Source organism: Ambystoma mexicanum, chromosome 2p, assembly GCF_040938575.1.
Source record: "Ambystoma mexicanum isolate Mex_15411 chromosome 2p, UKY_AmexF1_1, whole genome shotgun sequence".
In the NCBI taxonomy this organism is placed as follows: domain Eukaryota; kingdom Metazoa; phylum Chordata; class Amphibia; order Caudata; family Ambystomatidae; genus Ambystoma; species Ambystoma mexicanum.
In genome coordinates, this window is record NC_090923.1 from 571,591,964 (window position 1) to 571,605,873 (window position 13,910).

The following is a 13,910-nucleotide window of genomic DNA, read 5'->3' on the forward strand; positions in this document are numbered from 1 at the left end:
TTGTTTTGGACTCCTGTCTGACTACCGTTCATTTGGGCCGGGGAAAGGGGTCACCTCTACCTTTCATTCTGCTTGTTGGCATGATGAGTATTTTTATGCCTCCAGCCCCAGGTCTAAAGAAGGGATAGTTCTCACTTCTGCCACCTTTGCCGTGGCAGGTGTGGTAGAAGGTTTTGGGGTTGCTTTTATTTTCTGTGGGCTTCTGGACCTCATATAGCCTAGTGGCCTGCTCAATTACCCAATCCAGGATCCTGTGCTCATGTAAATCATGCACTAATTGAGTAATAATATATTTGGGAAGTGCATGGAAATATGTGGTCACAAACTCCCTACTATTTGTGCTCACCCGCCAGGAAGTCTGTGCAAATGCACGCTTTAACTCCTGCACAAACTACCTAGGCACCTGATCTTCCTCACATTGCAAATTATATGCAGCCTTACGGGCCTCTTGTTGGTTCCCATGTGTGGAATGCGCTTTCAAAATGGCTGCCTTAGAGGTGGACCATTTATAAAGATCCTGGTCCTCCAGTCCTGCAAAGAAACTGGAGTACTCGGGTGAGAATGTCCATTTGGCAAATGTACACAATTGACATCATTTCTGATCTCCAATGAAGACATCATTTGCTCATAAAGTTCCAAGTGCTCCCACGCCGAATACTTAGCATTCTTATGGTATGGGGTCAGAAAGCTCGTTATGGCCTTGGTCTGTCTGATTGGGTGTTTAACCAAACCCTTTCTCTGTTTCACTGTCTATCATTTTCACTGCACCTGAGTCCATTCACTTTTTGACTCAGAACTGCTACTTAGACTCCATTCGCTGTTCTCAAGTTGCCCCCTATCACCAGAAGATTGTGAATATGTTCCAGACTCATAGGATCTGGACGCCTCTTGCATGGGCTGCCCTGAACTTTCAGGGTCAATTTCCCTGTTGTCACTTTATGGCCCAGGATAAAACACAGTCTCTTCATCCCTCCTTCCAAGTAGTCTGGGTAAATCCCCCTCATACCCCTGAATGTATGGAAGTTTTTAGTATACCCTTTCTAGGCTGAAGATCTGGCTTTTCTCCTCCAGTGAGGCATGCTAGGTGGTCTCTCTGTAATCTAATTTTCTGCAAATCTAACTCCCTGATTTTCTCATCATAGGAGTTTTCATGGTCAGAAGTACTCACAAGATTTCTTTTTAATCTCCTAGTGCACACTGGTCCAGCCCCCTTCCTTTCTGTGTGGTAGAGATACACATCATTATCAGACAAGGACTGGCCTTCTGGATTAGTTTGGCTAGGCCTTGGTAAATCCAGCTGCCTCATGTTTCCATGTTCTCTATAGGTGGTATGAATGAGGTCAGTTCCCATTTGTACTTGGGAAGTTGTGGAAAACTGCCACGAGGTCCCGGGTGAGAGGGGCGTCATTCATTGATTTGAGGGACCTACCCCATACCTGATTGGTCAGGGTGCCTCAAGGCCTGTTTATATTTCTTAATTTCCTTTGTGGAATTCTCACACCTGCTTTTCTTTATCCTTATATCCTATTGGTATTCAGAGAGTTAAGTATTTTACTATGACACCAAGGCTTGACTGGCCTCGAGCACCCTGCTCTGAGCCACTAATTGATACTTTATTGTCCGTACCTCATCCTGAAATGCCTAATTTTCTTTCTGTGATTCCTGTATTATGCGTCCACATTCAAGGTGCTTTTCTTTCAAGAGACCAATCTCTTTCTCTTGCATGTGCCTACAACACACTGCCTGTGTTAGGTCAGCTTCTGCTTGCTTCACTGGCTCCACAAGATCTATGTTCTCTTCCCTAGTGCCGGTCAGTTCCTCAGAAACTGACTGACCCCTTTCTGCATCTATTTTCAACATTAATGCCTCATGGTCTTTGATCAGTTGTAATTTCTGTTGCTGCAGATTATTTAAATCCCGACACATTTTATCAAACTTTTGTTGTAAGTCAATCTCTTTTATGATGAACTGACTGTTTTCCTTTTTCAAATAATGTATTTGTTGTTTAAGGGCCATAATATCATGCAACAACCCACTATTGTGACCAGTCTGGCCTTTCAATTGGCATTGGAGGTGGCTTACAGTTTCTGCACTCTTTTTGCATGTATCTTGCACTGCAACAAACTATTTCTCACTCTGCATTGTCCTCTAGGTCGGTTTTCACCTCATTTTGAAGTTGCTCAATGAGGTTTCTGTTGTAATTCAAGCGTGTAGCTCTGCCGTGCCTTACCTTCTTGCTTTGTGGTTGCTTTCTGGGCCTGTTTCAGGTTTTCAGTCTGATTCAGTACACTAACCTTTTTATTTTGCAATCGCTCTTCCACTAATTGCAAATGGAAATATAAACGAGCTGTAAGCTGAGCCATTTGAACTTGTCCTTCACAACTAGTTTGGGTCATGTAAAACACCTCTAAAGCTTTGTGTAACATCCCACCTTCAAGCCAAATGTCAGTGCTTACTGAGGTAACCTCCTGCATCATTCTAGTTTGCTTCGCCTTCAAGCCATTCTCCTCAAATGAACAACTAAATTAGGATATGCGTCATAAACTATGAAAAACACAAGAATAAAGATCCAGTATTCAGCACCCAGTTGTATCGGTACGTATTTTAATGAGTTGCCCTTTAAGTTGATTACACGTGTTTTTCGGCCTTCCTTGGCCTTTCTAATCAGGGATATTATATTCACAGTTGGTTATAGTTCTCTATATTAGTCAACTGTTAAATTCAACATCATTAAACCAATATATTAGTCCAACAGTACGCACCCACCCCAAAAATCAAAAGCATCCAATTGAGAAAAGTCAATGAAACATCATAATGAAATCTTAAAAAGCACACATAGAAAATAACCATAACATTGGGTTTGCATGACCACAGACAGAGAGATAAGGGTTGGCGTTGGGGATGGATGCATGGGGTATGTCAATCGACAACAAAATAACATAATATATACAATACGTCAATATAAGGTGAATGAACAATTGAAGAATATAAAAAAGATGTGGTGGGGAGAGGTCAGAGAAAAGGACGGAGACAAGAAAAACAAAAAAGAGAGAAGAGATATAAGTATGATGTCATAAAATCCCATTAAAAATAAAGTATTCATAGTTATGTCGCAATGCTGAAATGACTTACCCTCTGTAGGGTTAGTTTGTTAATTCATAGCCTTTTGCTCTCGCTCTTGAATTACTGGTACAATCCCATGATCATAATTCTGGTGAAGTGTTCATTAAATGAAAGAACCATTAGATTCTGTCTGAATGTTAATCAAGGATGTGTGTTTAAAGTCTTAAACCTGCTTTTGATTTTTGGGGTGGGTGCGTACTGTTGGACTAATATATTGGTTTAATGATGTTGAATTTAACAATTGACTAATAAAGAGAACTATAACCAACTGTGAATGTAATAGCCCTAATTTGAGAAAGGCCAAGGAAGGCTGAAACACGTGTTATCAACTTAAAAGGCAACTCATTAAAATATGTACCGATACAACTGGGCGCTGAATACTGGATCTTTATTCTTGTGTTATTCATAGTTTATGACGGGATTCGAGTGGCTTACCATCAATCCAGTGAACTGTGACCACAACCATGCATTAATTTAAGGGGAAGCAGGGGTCTCCTACTCCCCTCTAACTGTTTGAACATACTCCACTCATGCGGAATAACAACATCACCATAATTATTGAATCTTAAGTTGCCAAACTGACCAGCTGTACCCATAAGCCTGACGTTGTGTATACTTTAAATTAGGAGATGCTTCCTGGCATCACTAACTTCTATATTGCTCATTGTAAAAATGGCTTTATTCAACTTTGTAAAAATGTCTATGTGGGGGGTGAAAAAAACAACCTATTCCTGCTTGATTTCCACACTCAATGCCAAATCAAAAGTCAATTCAACTGAATTTACTTCCGCGTTGGTACACTACACAATCTTATTTCTCTATACAGCTCCCTGATGCTCAGGGGACAAGCCACAGTGGTACTTTAACAAAGCATAAACAACCTTCTATCCACCTCAATGTGGTTACACAAGAATGAATAGTCTGCCACAATGCACTTGTCATGAGTCAGTAAGCTTGATCCCCGCACATGAGCCCCCACTTTGTAATTATATATTGGGAGACCACGCTTAGCATGGGGAGTTCCCCCCTCCCAATTAAAATGACCCACAGCACATCAATTATTTTGTTAAGCTAGCCCTGACTATGACTTGTATAGAGTCATGTAAATCCCCCCTCCCCTTGTGCCAACAATGAGCCAAGAACCTGGCCACATACAGAAAGAATATAGATTTATTAAAATTTTAGGGTCAATAAATCTTGCACTAAATGGGTACACGCGCCACCTTCATTGTGGCACAAAACAAAGCTTCAAAACAAAATGCACTTTTTCCTTTTTGTCTCTGTTACTGGGAACACAGGCCAAATAGACAAGTCAAAACTATTGTGCCACGAACCACTTTGAATTTAAAATTAAAAATTACTAGAGCATAAATATTACTTGATATGGTTTTGATTTAAAACAACTACACAGTTTGGGTTTTCAAAGCAAGTTCACATGCAGCACTTTATATGTGTCATTTCCCTGCACACTTGAAAATTCCTGCAGTTTTGAAATCACACAGACCTTTGAGAATACTTTTGATTGATGGAACCCTTGTTCCCTCTTCACCCAAAGAAATACAAAATCTGTCTTCTATCAGGGTCACTGGTTCACTCTCAGGAAAGAGTGTGCATTTTTTAATTCAGAATAACACATGGTTTCATTTAACCAAGCACTTCTCTACCCAGCTCCAGAAACCCAGGTTTCAGTTGTATTCAGCAGCCCTCTGTTTAAATGTAAGGTCTGGGAAGTGGGGATAGTTAGAAATTGTGTTTTTGGACAAGGGCACCCCTTTTCTTCAGAGACATCTGGGGTTGACAGGAAAAATAGATATACCCAGTTACTTTAAATTACTTTAACTTAACTTCCTGCTAGGAAAGAGGGTGAGGGTTTTGAACTCTCCTGAGATCCCCCTACATCAATTTAAATGGGAGTTAATTACATTATTATACAGTAACATATGCTATGGGTGGGCACAGTTGCACCCCACCCACTATTAAGGGCACATATTAAGACAGGCAAAACCCCCACACACTTGATTTCATTTGGATTAATCTACTAACATTGAAAACCTCTGTCTTTGGCACTCAGGAAAGACCCCAGTATTTCAGGACCCTCTTTTGGAGAAACACTGAGATCTGGTCAGGGACTTAAGTCAAAGATAGCCACCAGAATGCATCCTTCTGTTCTTTGCTCCCCAGCTTCTTTTGTATTTCCCAATTGCTGTGGCCCATGCAAGGTTAAATCTCCATTCAGCTTTCAATAGTTGCACCCAGAATATATATGGGCAGTTGTGTCAGGATTCACCCAGGTGGATTATAGGCTAGTCTCCTGGAATATTTTTAGGCAGCTGTCCCATTCCCCATAGAGCGAGGGCTTTTTACCCTATAAACCACACCTCCACACATTAAAATTAAGAGGTGCAAATGTGTTGGTTCTAACATTTCATTGGAGGTTTATCCCCTTTTCCTCACTCCAAGGTTCAACTCCTCTCTGCTGATAGGCCCTTGGAGTTTTATGATTGTAGTGATGTGAAGAGGTCCACACCTACTATCATTTACATTTTTTACATGTCAGTTTTTGCACTCAAATTGGCAACTTACAAAATAAAAATCATAATACCTCTATATTTATGTTCACCTAATCATGATGGACCTATGAAAATTATTTCAGTTTCAGGAGGGCATTGCACATGCGAACTGTGGTTTTTCGCCCTTCATGCAAAAATAATAATACTTATGAACGTGACATTTTCTACCCAAATATCTAATTTAATAAGCCACCAGCTCCACGAATCTTGGATTCAGAACATTTTCACGGATTCTAGAAAGGCATTTTCAATCATAATTTGAGTCCCAAAAATCAAATGTAGATACAAATTATAAGGTAGTTTTAGGCTCTAGGGTTGGAACCTGCCAGTGCTGAGCTCCAGTTATATTGATCATGAGCAAGATCACAGGAGTAATTGTAGGGGTTTAGCCCAAGCCCCTGTTTGGTTGGATAAGAAAAATGGTGGTCTCCTGGTTATCTCGCTTTGGAAGTTAGTGAAGTAATTACTGTGACACTTTGTTCCATACGAATTGGTTCGTTTTTATTAGTGGTGGTTGTACTTGCATTGAGTTATTACATACTCATAGTTGTTTTTGAGAAACACTGTTTCAACCTAGATAAGCAAGTTAGGTCAGCCGACACGTGTTTCGACCCGTACGGTCTTTCTCAAGGCATTTAATTCTGGTGTGTGCCCTCTGTGGGGCTCTGTTAGAATGTGGACTGTCCTTACGTCAGTCCAGGCTCTTGTTGGGCCCTGAGTGCTTCTCTGTAGTCCACCGCCGCCGAGGACTACAGAGAAGCACTCAGGGCCCAACAGGAGCCTGGACTGACGTAAGGACAGTCCACATTCTAACAGAGCCCCACAGAGGGCACACACCAGAATTAAATGCCTTGAGAAAGACCGTACGGGTCGAAACACGTGTCGGCTGACCTAACTTGCTTATCTAGGTTGAAACAGTGTTTCTCAAAAACAACTATGAGTATGTAATAACTCAATGCAAGTACAACCACCACTAATAAAAACGAACCAATTCGTATGGAACAAAGTGTCACAGTAATTACTTCACTAACTTCCAAAGCGAGATAACCAGGAGACCACCATTTTTCTAGATACAAATTATATCATCAATACAGGCGTGGGACATGCTTTAGGATATGTGTCCCATTTTTGTGAGTATCATGATTCAAAAGTTACTGGGTATAATGTAATTTCTAATGTAAGCCTGTGGCCTCATATTTATACATAGAAGGCCTTATTCATGGAACATTTTCCTATGGGATTGCGCCATTATAAAACAGTTCCATGAATCGGGCCCACAATGTCTTCTGAACATCAACAGCATACTAGGTCTCAGTGTCCATTTCTCCTCACAACACCAGCTCTGGGAATCTGCTTCAATTTCTGCTGCTCAATGTTGACTTAAGGCTGGGGTATATTAATTAGCCTTTTTTCTCTTAGGGCTGATGGATGCTGAAGATATGTTATCTCTCTGACCTGATGGTTCTCTGGTGTCCTGTGACACTTTTAATGGCAGGCCATCCCCCAGTGAGGCCATGGATAGACCACACAATCTTTTTGAATTGGACGGATTTTACAGTTCAACTCAATTAGTAGCAGCCTCTGTTTATCCAGCATCAATAAATGGCTCTGTCATGCTTGAGCGCAGGCCTTCTCTCGAGTTTCACAGCAATGGTCTTTCAGAGGGACAGCAGAGCATCTAATGGATAAAATAGCTTTGAATCGTAGTGTTGAAAGCAGCCCCAATGACCCAAACTCTGTACTTTGTATGTCACAATATTTTTCTTTAGACATGAGGCTTTCATTAATTTCTTCATATCTTTATTTCTAACTGTGAAATGCTCACATTGCAGTTTCAGTGTTTGAAAAACCCTGCTTTTCATGTAGAATCAGTCTTTAAATATTGTTGTCCTTATCAACTACATTCTGAAAGACCAAATGAAATATGAAGGATTAGTACCACCAAAAATGAAATACACCAGATGCTAGTTCAAAAGTGCATACACAATTTATTCATAGGAGGATAGAGATAGCTATCTGGCTCTCAGTGCCTCGCAGTGTGTACCAGAAGATACCGTAAGGGGAGAGAGTGCTGGACATTACAAAGCATGCGTCTTTTATACACAATCCTGGTTTTCTCTCTTCAAATTTTATTATTTATTTATTTAACCATTTATGTATTTATATTTTTTGGTGAGCACAGTGTGCTAATCTGGTGTCTGTCTAGTGTTTGTTTTGGCTTCTGAGGTTGTTTTTGTGGTCTGCGCTGCATCTAAAGGGTGCAGTCTGTGGGGTATAGTCCTTTGTTTGTGTCTGGCCTTTTCCCCAGTCCCAACCTCCCCCCTCCGACCCGCCCTGATTGGTACATTCACCTGGTCATAACTGACCTTCCCAGGGCAGCCCTCTGCCCGGCAGCCCCTGCGGCTAAGGCCCCCAAGGCAAAGGGCAGCTCCTGCAATGGCGGCTCCAGAAAGTGTCTGCAGGTGTCAGCAGGGGAAGCCAGTGAAGCCAACAGTGAACAGACACCAACAAAACTGTAAGTGTGGCATGAGCGGGGTGTAGAGAAATCACTCTACTCCAGAAATCCCCCATCACTCTACCTTATCTTTCCTTATCGTAAACTGTCATAGACTCACACCATGCACACCTAGAGAGATTTGACCACCAAGCTAAATCCATTCAAGGCTGGACTGTAAATGTTGTCCTGCATAACATACTTACCAATGTTAACTTGTGCCACTCCAAGAGACAATGATGAAGATTAACCAGCCTCACACTAAGACCGGTGCAACAATGTTACCAAGAGCCACACTTAGATGGAATAATGAATGATATCATGTCACACACTTAGATGGAATTGTAAATGATAGCATGTACCTCATCTAGACAGAATTATGACTGGTAGCATTTAGCATATGGTACTGTAAATGATAGATAGAATTGCAAACAATAGCATGTGCCATACCTGATAGGAATTGTGAATGATAGCATATCCCACACTTAGGTAGACTTGTGAATGATATCTAGAGAGTGTGCCCGCCCTAATAGCGTCCCTGTGTTAGAGCTGAACTTGGAAGGTGTGCCCTAATAACGTCACTGTGTTAAGGTTGAATCTAGAGAGTGTGCCCTAATAGCGTCACTATCTTACAATTAAACTTAGAAATTGTGCCCTCGTGGCAACATCTATGTGTTAAATGTGAACTTAGAAAGCATGCCTGAATAGCGTTGCTGTGTTAAACTTGAACTTAGAAAGCGTACCCTAATTAGCGTCACTGTGTCAATGTTAAATTTAGAAGATATCCCCAACATCAATGTGTGTGCCCTAATAGCGTCACTGTGTTAAAGTTGAACTTTGAAAGTATACGAATAGCATCGCTGTGTTAAAGTTGAACTTAGAAAGTGCGCCCTAGTAGAGTCGCGGTCTTAAAGTTGAACTTAGAAAGCCTGCCCGAATAGCGTTGCTGTGTTAAAGTTGAACTTAGAAAGCGTACCCTAATTAGCGTCACTGTCTCAAAGTTAAATCTAGAAGATATTCCCAACATCAATGTCTGTGCCCTAATAGCGTCATTATTTTAAAGTTGAATCTAGAAAGTGTACCTAATAGCGTCACTGTGTTAAAGTTGAACTTAGAAAGTGTGCCCTATAAGCACCAGTGTGTTAAATCTGAACTTAAAAAGCAAACCCTTGTAGCATCTCTGTGTTAATGTTGAACCTAGACGGTATTCCCAACATCATTGAGTGTGCGCCAATAGCGTCACTGTGTTAAAGTTCAACCTAGAAGCATCCCCTATTAGAGTCACTGTATTAGAGTTGAATTAAGATAGTATCACCAACAACATTGAATGCACCTTAATAGCGTCACTGTGTTAAAAGTTAAATTTAGTAGGTAGATTGTGCCTGATTGCATAAACTTCACTGATTACCACAATATCACACTACTATGCTTACTCTCACCTATACACCACCATTCAACTTGTGAAAAGAGAAAAATAACATGAGGCCGGGAAACCCAAAGGAAACACACCAAACACTGGTTACAAAGGAACATACAAAGTACTTTATTTTAAGGTCAAGCAGTGACAAAGTCAATGACAGATCGGATAGCTATCGGCCCTCAGTACAACACAACAAACTTAAACAGGGTTCGATGTATTCAGTGAGAGAGTGTACATTGGGACAATCAGGCTTATATACATTTCTCCAGCGTGATGTCCAACCCCTTCGCGGGTTAACCATTCCATGAATGTATTACTGGTCTAGGGTCTCTGCCAGGTCAACTTTTAATATATACATCAGTATGCGCATAGATCAGTTCCGATGATACAGGTAATCCATTTACACACTGGTCAACAGAAGGACAAGGTCTCAGTTCACAACCCTAACAAGTGGCCTGTAGGCAAGTTATACATTAGCTGTACGGAGGTCATGACGACCAGATTCTGTTCGGAATGGCATCGTCCGCCATTTTGATGTACAGGGTGACTTTTACACAGCAAAAGAACCTAAGATGGCGGCTCGAATCAAGATGGCGGCTTACATCAATTTCTACGGTCAAGACCTTGCCGTAGAGAGTTATGCGCGTATAGTTTTAAGCTACTTGCCGTAGGCCAATATACATACAATCGTTACAATAGGAGGCATAATTTAATATCCAGTTTGACAAACTCTCCTTATGGCCTATGCCAAGTGCTAAGACTACTTTTAATCTCCTTGCAAGTAACTCCATACGTCATCGTCCATACACCCTGAATCGCTGTCAGAGATACCTATGGCCATCAGGTTGTTCACTAAGATCTCTTTTAACACATACTCCTTGGAAGTTTTATCCGGGGCATATAATTTATGTCCTATCGTACCTATCGCCTGAGCACAACATCCTCCTAGCATCGAACATATACTAGGCAGACATTGGATACAACAACAACGGAATAGCAGAACTCCCAAAATGATCAGCAAAACTGAAAGCACCTTCCAACCCCAAGATCGCAAGAAATCCCAAAACCAAGCACTAAGATTCCAGTTCCCCTCGGGAACATGCACTTCTGAGCTAAGGACGTGCAGATTCTGAATTGCTTTGAAAATGGTTGGGGAGGAGTCTGGTGCGAAAACACAGCAAGCGGATCCCACTAATTTACATACTCCACCACGTTCAGCCAGAATGACATCTAATGCCATCCGGTTCTGGAGTGCTACTAATCTTATCGCTTTCTGCTCTAATGTCATGTTATAGAGTATATCTGTGGTCCGGTTGATGGTTCTCTCCAGTACTGTCGCTAGTCTCCTGATGTCTTCGGAATTTGCTATCTGCCCCCAAAATGACACAACTGATTTTGCTATATCTCCCAGGACTTGTGCGGTGGTATCACCATTCTCGTCCCGCCGTGGACGAGCCTTTGAAACTTCCAAAGTGCTTGCTATGAATACCCCAGGTACCAGGATCCCTAAATAACAGGTTCCCTGCCAATACCTGGGCAACCATGGAAATGCTACATTACCGCAAACGAAATAGACAGGTTCGCCTACATACAAAGGTCTGTTTTCCCCAGTCAAATTTGCAACATTTGGCACAGCCTTTAAAATCTCCCATTGACCGGGTGCCATTCCTCTGTATGCAGAAAGAAACTGAATCGGGGCTATGGTTAAGAGAGTAAGAAGGAGGCACGGCATCCTTATTGCCTATCGGAGCCTTTGTAAAGGAAACCAAAGATTGGAAAGGACAAGATAGTCTATCAGAAGGCCTAATTGAAGCAATGTTGAGTTTACTCCTATTTGCGAAAAGCGAGCATCCCAGGGGAGTCAGAACACGTTTTTCAAAATTATTCAAATTAGTTCCATCAAAATTCCCTGAGATGCTATCATTCCATCGGCCAAAGAACAGTGCTCTAAGAGAGGCATAACAAGCAGTCGTCAAAGGTAAGGGATGAATATACCAACCTAGCCCCTTATCCCCATGTTGCGGTAAATGCGAGCAGACCCAACAATTGGTTTTGTTAAAAATGGCATGTGTCGAATTCATAATCAACATCATAGTATTGTTGTGATACTTCTGTCTATGCTGAGAGTCCCTATGTGACAGAGTATGCAAATGTGCAAAAGGAGTAAAAACAGTAGGTACAATTTCAGTTGGCAAAAGAGGCTCTAGAGGATAAATCTCCTCGACGTACCAGAATCCTAAAGCAGTTACTATAAAAACCCCAATTATTATCATCAAAACACAGCAATACATTTTCGGGGCCCAGGCACATTGTTCATTGTCCAAGTTGGTCACCCCCTTATTTACAAGTCCAATACGAGCAGTAGCGGTGGCAGGCATTGTAGTCTTCGGATGGAAACCCCAATGTTCGTTGCTGGCGACCCCCCGGTCGCGCGGCTTCTTAGTCCTTCCCCAACCCTAGCCAACAGAATCCCCTTTCTCAAATTTGGGCAAAAGCAAGCCCTTGATGATCCTTTCCTTTTTTGAATGCACAGTCGAACCGTGCCGTAGGTCTATTTTCTCTGCCGAAGATTATATCTGGTGGTTCCCGGTACTGTTTGATCCGGAAATAAGGTGACGTCACTTCCTGAGGGAAGCAACGTTTCGGGGGGCAATGGAAGTTGCAGAATTCGGAGCAATGGTTTCCGGAAATGGCTTTTCCAAAGAGTGTGGAGACAAAATGGATGGTTCCCCAAGGCCCACGGGCTCAGAGAGATTCTCTGACTCACTCACAGTGCTATTTGCTGCTTCAGGATCATCGATTGCAGCGTTAGCGAGGGGTTCTGCTTCTTCTGTAATGTGCAGCGTTGGATGAGGACGCTTCCTGACATCCGTCGCGTGTATCCACTTCTTCTTTCCAGCCACCCGCACTGCCGTTTGGGTGACCAACAAGACCTGGAATGGTCCCCGCCAGCGAGGCGCGAGGCAAGAGGACCGCTCGTATGCTCTCACCAGGACCCAACTTCCAGGCCGGATGTTGTGACCTGGGCCCTCATAGCGTACAGGTAAAGCTGATCGTACCTGATGATAAATGAAATACAGATTTTTAGTCAACTGGTTACAGTAGTCTGAAAGCAATACATTCTCAACACTTCTCAGTGCTTTAGGTTTCGGAAGGCCCCAAATATTGGCAGGCCTCCCCATCACCACCTCAAATGGAGAGAGCCCAGTCTTAGTTTGAGGGGTAGTGCGCATGGCTAGTAACACGATCGGTAAGGCGTCCGGCCATCACGTCTTAGCGAGCTTGTTCTTTAGGATACCGTTATGTCTCTCTACCAACCCGGCACTTTGAGGATGTCTAGCCGAATGAAATCGCTTATCAATATGTAGTGCTGTACATATCTGTAAAATTACAGCAGCAACAAAATGTGGACCATTGTTTGACCAAATGACTCTTGGCAACCCAAACCACGGGAAGTACTCTTTTATCATAATTTTCGCAGTGGTCATGGCTGTAGCATCTTTGACAGGGAAAGCCTCAACCCATTTCCTCAAGGCACAAATGACCACAAGGACATATTTTAAGCTATTGCACCACTCCATCTCAATAAAATCAAAATGAATCACTTCAAACGGGACAGAAGGAGGCCCAAAGCTACCCCTCGGAGTTACTGTCCCCTTCCCCACATTGTGCTGTAGGCAAATCATGCAATTTTGGACATGATGCTGAGCCTAAACCTTATCATTTACCCAGACTTTCTCTAAAATGTTTGTGATCTGTTGAGCACACACATGTGTGGGACCGTGTGCCATAGTAACCATCATGACTATGTAGGCATTAGGAAGTAACCATTTCCCTTCAACTGTGTCCACCCAACACCCATCATCATCTAATTTCCCCAAGCCTTCAGCCCATTTCATAGATTCTTCCATTGTGGCATCAGCTTGGATATCCCGCACAGACCCAATATCCTCGTCCATTACATAGACATCCCTAGTTTCTCTTGGAGAATACATTTCTGTGCAAAGATCTGTGGTAGTTTGTCTGGCCATCTGATCAGCGAAAGCATTCCTTTTTCCTACATGGTCTGTGATTTTGCGATGCGCTGCGCATTTCATGATCTCTAACTGACTAGGGAGCGTGAGCGCAGAGAGCAATTGTACTATCAGGGGGCCATGCTGAATCTTGGTCCCATGTGAAGTTAGAAACCCTCTCTCTGACCAAAGTCTCCCAAAGTTGTGAGCCACCCCAAAAGCATACTGACTGTCAGTATATATATTCACTGTTAGCCCTTCGAAAGCTCACAAGCTCGGGTTAATGCTAT